Raw genomic sequence first — 6,799 nt, forward strand, 5'->3', positions numbered from 1 at the left:
TGAAACAGTTATGTGTACCTAGGTCGAGAAGTCAACATGACAAATAACCTGGCACCCGAGCTGTGCAGGAGGAAGAGAGCGGCTTGGAACGCCTTCAAGAACGTCGAAGAAATAGCTAAGAGGACGAAGAACCTCCAGCTCCAGACACATATCTTTGATTCTGCTGTTCTTCCTGCATTAACATATGCCTCAGAGACCTGGGCCCTACGCAAACAGGATGAGAACGCTATTCGGGTCTCCCAAAGAGGAATTAAAAGAGCTATGCTTGGAATATCACGTTTCACTCAAATAAGAGAAAGAATCCAGAGTTCCGACATCTGTCAACAATCAAGAATCAGGGACGCTGTCTTGTTTGCCAAGATGTCAAAAATCAAATGGGCTGGTCACGTAATGAGGTTTAAAGACGAATGCTGGACTAGAGCTGTTACCGACTGGATTCCACGGGATGTCAAAAGACCGCATGGCTGCCCACCTACCAGATGGTCAGACTTCTTCATCAAGATCATGAACAATCGGTTTGAGGCTCTTCGTGTTCCTAGAGCAAACAGACGCCATTGGGCTACACTAGCACGTGACAGGGACAAGTGGAGACGTTACTGGCGCCCGCTCGAGCAAATCGCAGATTAACGGGAAGTCAAGTGATCAAGTGATCAAGTGATTAATAGGACACAACTAAACTTACAGTGGTAATCTCTTCAATATATATGCAAGTCAAATCATTAAGTTGTTCACTTGAAACTTGACTCTGTTATGCCTCAGTGAAAATGGTGGAGGGTGGGGATGTCAGTCTTCTTGAAAGAAGTAACACTTCTGTGACTAGTGATTTTATCCATAATTTGACTGAGCTAAGGAATGTCCATAGAGCTGGTAGAAAAAAAATTTAAAAATTTTCTCTGGCTTTGGATCACATCTGGCAGTGCTCAGGGTTTACTCCTGGCTCTGAGCTCAGGGATAATTCCTGAAAGGGGTTGAGGGACTATCTAGGGATTCAGGGAGTGAACCTGAGTCTTCCACATGCAATGTAAGCACATTACCCACTGTAGTAGCTCTCGTGCCCCAAAATATATTATTTTATTTGAGAGTATGTCTGGAAAAAATATGATTCAGTAAATGGAAGAAAGTGAAACTTCCTCACCAGTGTGGTACCTGAGTAGAACAAAACGCAGAAGAGAGAAGTCTCTTCTGGAACTAGGACATCCTGCCTTCTAACTTTAGAGCTTTTGGTTCTCAAGCCTTCATACTTAGATGGATTTATACCCACTGCTGCTTTTCCAGTTTGCAGAGGGCAGGCCTCCTTACTGTGTGAGCCAATTCCTGTAATGAGTCTCCCATGTACAGCACATAATCTGAATGTGGCTACTTAAATTCAGCCCTGACATCACATATCAAAGGAGGCAGCCTCAGTTTCCTCTTGCCAGTAAGAGAAAGGCACAGTTTTCTCTTGCCTGATGCTTCATCTCTTCCCCATCCACCTAACACTTATTTCATCCCCAAGGTCCTGTCTTAACCTTCCAGGAATTATTCAGGGCTGTAAAATTCTGCCACCCGCTCCAGCTTAGGCTCACAAGGAGCCCACAGTCCCTGAGGTAAATGGCTAAAAAGACAAAGCAGTAACTTCTTTTTTTTATTTATTTTTTATTAGTGAAACACCATGAGGTACAGTTGTAGATTTACAAATTTTTGTGCTTGGGTTTCGGTCATACCATGATCAAATACCCATCCCTCCACCAGTGCCCATTTTCCACCACCATGGATAATATCCCTCCCCCCCATCCCCCCCATTCCCCCCTGCCACTGTGGCAGGGCATTCCCTTTTGTTCTCTCTCTCCTTTTGGGTGTTGTGGTCAGCAAAAGAGGCATTGAGTGGCAAACAAGTTCAGTCCAGTCTACTTTCAACCTGCATCCCCCCTCCTGGGAGGATCCTCTAAACACCCTCCATTTGGTGCTCCCTTCTCTATCTGAACTGTCCTTTCCTCTGGAATACCCGGCTGGCCTCTAAGCTATGGAGTAATCCTCCTGGTATTGATATCAGCTATTCTTGGGTATTAATCTCATATTTTGTTATTTTATGTCCCCCAGATGAATGCAATCTTTCTATGTCTATCCCTCTCTTTCTGACTCATTTCGCTTAGCATGATACTTTCCATATTGTACCACCTGTATGTAAGTTTCATGACTTCATCTTTTCGAAGAGCTACATAGTACTCCACTGTGTAGATGTACCAAAGTTTCTTTAACCAGTCATCTGTTCTTGGGCACTCAGGTTTCTTCCAGTTTTTGGCTACTGTAAAGAGTGTTGCAATGGGGTTGGATGTTTTCTTCTTGTGGAGTTTAACCAGTATTTTGTATATCCTGGATATCAACCCCTTGTCAGATGTGTATTCGGTGAATATCCTTTCCCATTCTGTAGACTGTCTTTGTATTTTGGTCACTGTTTCTTTGGAGGTGCAGAAGCTTCTTAGTTTAAGATAGTCCCATTTATCTATCTCTGTTTTCACTTGCTCGGCCAGTGGCGTGGCATCTTTGAATATACCATTAGCTTCAATGTCATGGAGGGTTTTGCCAACTTTATCTTCAATGTACCTTATGGTTTCTGGTCTGACGTTGAGGTCTTTAATCCATTTTGATCTTACTTTTGTACATGGTGTTAGGCAGAGTTCTGAGCCTATTTTTTTGCATGTAGCCGTCCAGTGATGCCAACACAATTTATTAAAGAGGCTTTCCTTACTCCACTTCACATTACTTGCACCTTTATCAAAGATTAGATGAGCATATGATTGAGGAGAGATGTCAGCAATGAAATGAACAGAAACTTTCTCAAAGAAGAAATCCGAATGGCAAAAAAGCACATGAGAAAATGCTCTACATCATTAATCATCAGGGAGATGCAGATCAAAACCACAATGAGATACCATCTCACACCTCAGAGACTGGCCCACATTCAAAAGAACAAAAGCAACCGATGCTGGCGTGGATGTGGCGAGAAAGGGACACTCCTTCACTGTTGGTGGGAATGTCCACTGGTTCAGCCCTTCTGGAAAACAGTATGGACGATTCTCAAAAAATTAGAAATTGAGCTCCCATTTGACCCAGCAATACCACTCCTGGGAATATATCCCAGAGAGGCAAAAATGTATAGTCGAAGTGACATCTGCACTTGTTTGTTCATTGCAGCCCTCTTTACAATAGCCAGAAACTGGAAGAAACCTGAATGCCCAAGAACAGATGACTGGTTAAAGAAACTTTGGTACATCTACACAATGGAGTACTATGTAGCTCTTAGAAAAGATGAAGTCATGAAATTTACATACAAGTGGTACAATATGGAAAGTATCATGCTAAGCGAAATGAGTCAGAAAGAGAGGGATAGACATAGAAAGATTGCATTCATCTGGGGGATATAAAGTAACAAAGTATGAGATTAATACCCAAGAATAGCTGAGATCAGCACCAGGAGGATTACTCCATAACTTAGAGGCCAGCCGGGTATCCTAGAGGAAAGGGCTATTCAGATAGAGAAGGGAGCACCAAATAAAGGATGTTTGGAGGATCCTCCCAGGAGGGGAGATGCATGTCGAAAGTAGACTATGGACTGAACATGTTTGCCACTCAATGCCTCTTTTGCAGACCACAACACCCAAAAGGAGAGAGAGAACACAGGGGATTGCCCTGCCACAGAGACGGGGGGATGGGGGGATGGGGGTGGGAGGGATATTATCCATGGTGGTGGAAAATGGGCACTGGTGGAGGGATGGGTATCTGATCATTGTATAATTGAAACCAAAGCACAAAAAATTGTAAATCTACAACTTTAAAAAAAATAAAATAAAATAAAGGGGAAAAAAAAAAAAGAAAAAAAAAAAAAGAAAGAAAAGAAAAAGAAAAAAAAAAAAAAAAAAAAAGAGTGTTGCAATGAACAAACAAGTGCAGATGTCACTTCGACTACACATTTTTGCCTCTCTGGGATATATTCCCAGGAGTGGTATCGCTGGGTCAAATGGGAGCTCAATTTCTAATTTTTTGAGAATCGTCCATACTGTTTTCCAAAAGGGCTGAAACAGTCGGCATTCCCACCAACAGTGAAGGAGTGTCCCTTTCTCGCCACATCCGTGCCAGCAACGGTTGCTTTTGTTCTTTTGAAGGTGGGCCAGTCTCTGAGGTGCGAGATGGTATCTCATTGTGGTTTTGATCTGCATCTCCCTGATGATTAATGATGTAGAGCATTTTCTCATGTGTTTTTTTGCCATTCGGATTTCTTCTTTGAGAAAGTTTCTGTTCATTTCATTGCCCCATTTTTGGATGGGGTTGGATGTTTTCTTCTTGTGGAGTTCAACCAGTATTTTGTATATCCTTGATATCAACCCTTTGTCAGATGTGTATTCGGCGAATATTCTTTCCCATTCTGTAGACTGTCTTTGTATTTTGGTCACTGTTTCTTTTGAGGTGTAGAAACTTCTTAGTTAAAGATAGTCCCATTTATCTATCTCTGTTTTCACTTGCTCGGCCAGTGGCGTGGCATCTTTGAAAGTACCATTAGCCTCAGTGTCATGGAGGGTTTTGCCAACTTTGTCTTCAATGTACCTTATGGTGTCTGATCTGATGTTGAGGTCTTTAATCCATTTTGATCTTACCTTTGTACATGGTGTTAGGCAGAATTCTGGGCCCATTTTTTTGCATGTAGCCGTCCAGTGATGCCAGCACAATTTGTTAAAGAGGCTTTCCTTACTCCACTTCACATTTCTTGCACTTTTATCAAAGATTAGATGATCATATGATTGAGGGGAGATATCAGTGTATTCATTCCTGTTCCATTGGTCTGCAGCTCTGCCTTTGTTCCAGTACCATGCTGTTTTAATTATTACTGCTTTGTAGTAGAGCTTGAAGTTCTGGAGGTTGATTCCTCCCATTTTCTTTTTCCCAAGAATTGCTTTAGCTATTCGTGGGGGCTTATTGTTCCATATAAATTTCAGGAGTGTTTGCTCCATTACTTTGAAGAATGTCATGGGTATCCTTATAGGGATTGCATTGAATTTATACAATACTTTCGGTAGTATTGCCATTTTGACAATGTTAAGTCTACCCACCCATGAGCAGGGGATATCTTTCCATTTCTTCATGTCCTCTTTTTTTTCCTGAAGTAGCGTTTTGTAGTTTTCTTTGTACAGGTCCTTTACTTCCTTAGTTAAGCTGATTCCTAGGTACTTGATTTTCCGGGGCACAATTGTGAACGGGATTGATTTTTTCATGTAGCTTTCCTCTCTCTCACTGTTTGCATATAGGAAAGCCATGGACTTTTGGGTATTGATTTTATAGCCTGCAACTTTACTATACAAGTCTATTGTTTCTAGGAGTTTTTTGGTGGAGGTTATTGGGTTCTCTAAGTATAGTATCATATCATCTGCGAATAGTGAGAGCTTGATTTTTTCCTTTCCTACCTGAATGCCCTTAATATCTTTTTCTTGCCTAATTGCTATTGCAAGTACTTCCAGTACTATATTGAACAGCAGTGGAGAGAGTGGGCATCCTTCCTGATCTTAGAGGGAAGGCTCTCAGTTTTTCCACATTGAGGATGATGCTTGCTGTAGGCTTGTGGTAGATGGCTTTAACTATGTTGAGGAAAGTCCCCTCTATACCCATTTTGGCTAGGGTTTTCATCATAAATGGGTGCTGGATCTTGTCAAATGCTTTCTCTGCATCTATTGATATGATCATATGCTTTTTATCTTTTCTTTTGTTGATATGATGGATTATGTTGATTGATTTCCGAATGTTAAACCATCCTTGCATCCCTGGGATGAATCCTACTTGGTCATGGTGTATGATCTTTTTGATGAGTAGTTGGATTCTATTTGCTAGTAGTTTGTTGAGGATCTTTGCATCTGTGTTCATCAGGGATATCGGCCTGTAGTTCTCTTTCTTTGTGCTATCTCTTTCTGCTTTTGGTATCAGTGTGATATTTGCTTCATAGAAACTGTTTGGAAGTGTATTTGATATTTCAATTTCATGGAAAAGCTTAAAGAGGATTGGGAGTAAGTCTTCTTTAAAGGTTTGGAAGAATTCACTAGTGAATCTATCCGGGCCAGGGCTTTTGTGCTTGGGGAGACTTTTTATTACCATTTCAACTTCCTTGATGGTGATAGGTCTGTTCAGGTATTCCAGGTCTTCTTGGTTCAGCCTTGGGAGTCTGTAGGAGTCTAGGAATTTATCCATTTCCTCGAGGTTTTGATGTTCCGTGGCATAAAGCTTCTCCAAGTATTCCCTGAGGATCCTTTGAATTTCTGTAGTTTCTGTTGTAATGACCCCCTTTTCATTTCTGATTCGGTTTATTAGGGTTTTCTCACTCCCTTTCTTTGTGAGTTTTGCTAGAGGCTTATCGATCTTGTTAATTTTCTCAAAGAAACAGCTCTTGGTTTCATTGATCTTTCGGATTGTTTTTTGGGTTTCCATCTCGTTAATCTCTGCTCTGAGTTTTATTATTTCCTTCCTCCTGTTAGGGTTGTGCTCCTTTTGTTGGTCCTTCTCCAAGTTCTTAAGCTGTGAGGTTAGTTTATTTATGTGGGCTCGTTCCTCCTTTCTGAGGAATGCTTGTAGAGCTATAAACTTTCCTCTTAAGACAGCTTTTGCTGTGTCCCATAAGTTTTGGTAACTCGTGTTCTCATTTTCATTCGTTTCTAGGAATCTTTTGATTTCCTCTTTGATTTCCTTTCTAAGCCACTCGTTGTTCAATAGCGCACTCTTTAATTTCCAGGTGTTTGATTTAGTTTTCTGTTTTTGTGTGTGATTTACTTCTAATTTCAGT

This window comes from Sorex fumeus, unplaced genomic scaffold, assembly GCF_029834395.1.
Source record: "Sorex fumeus unplaced genomic scaffold, SorFum_2.1 ptg000009l, whole genome shotgun sequence".
Taxonomy (NCBI): Eukaryota; Metazoa; Chordata; class Mammalia; order Eulipotyphla; family Soricidae; genus Sorex; species Sorex fumeus.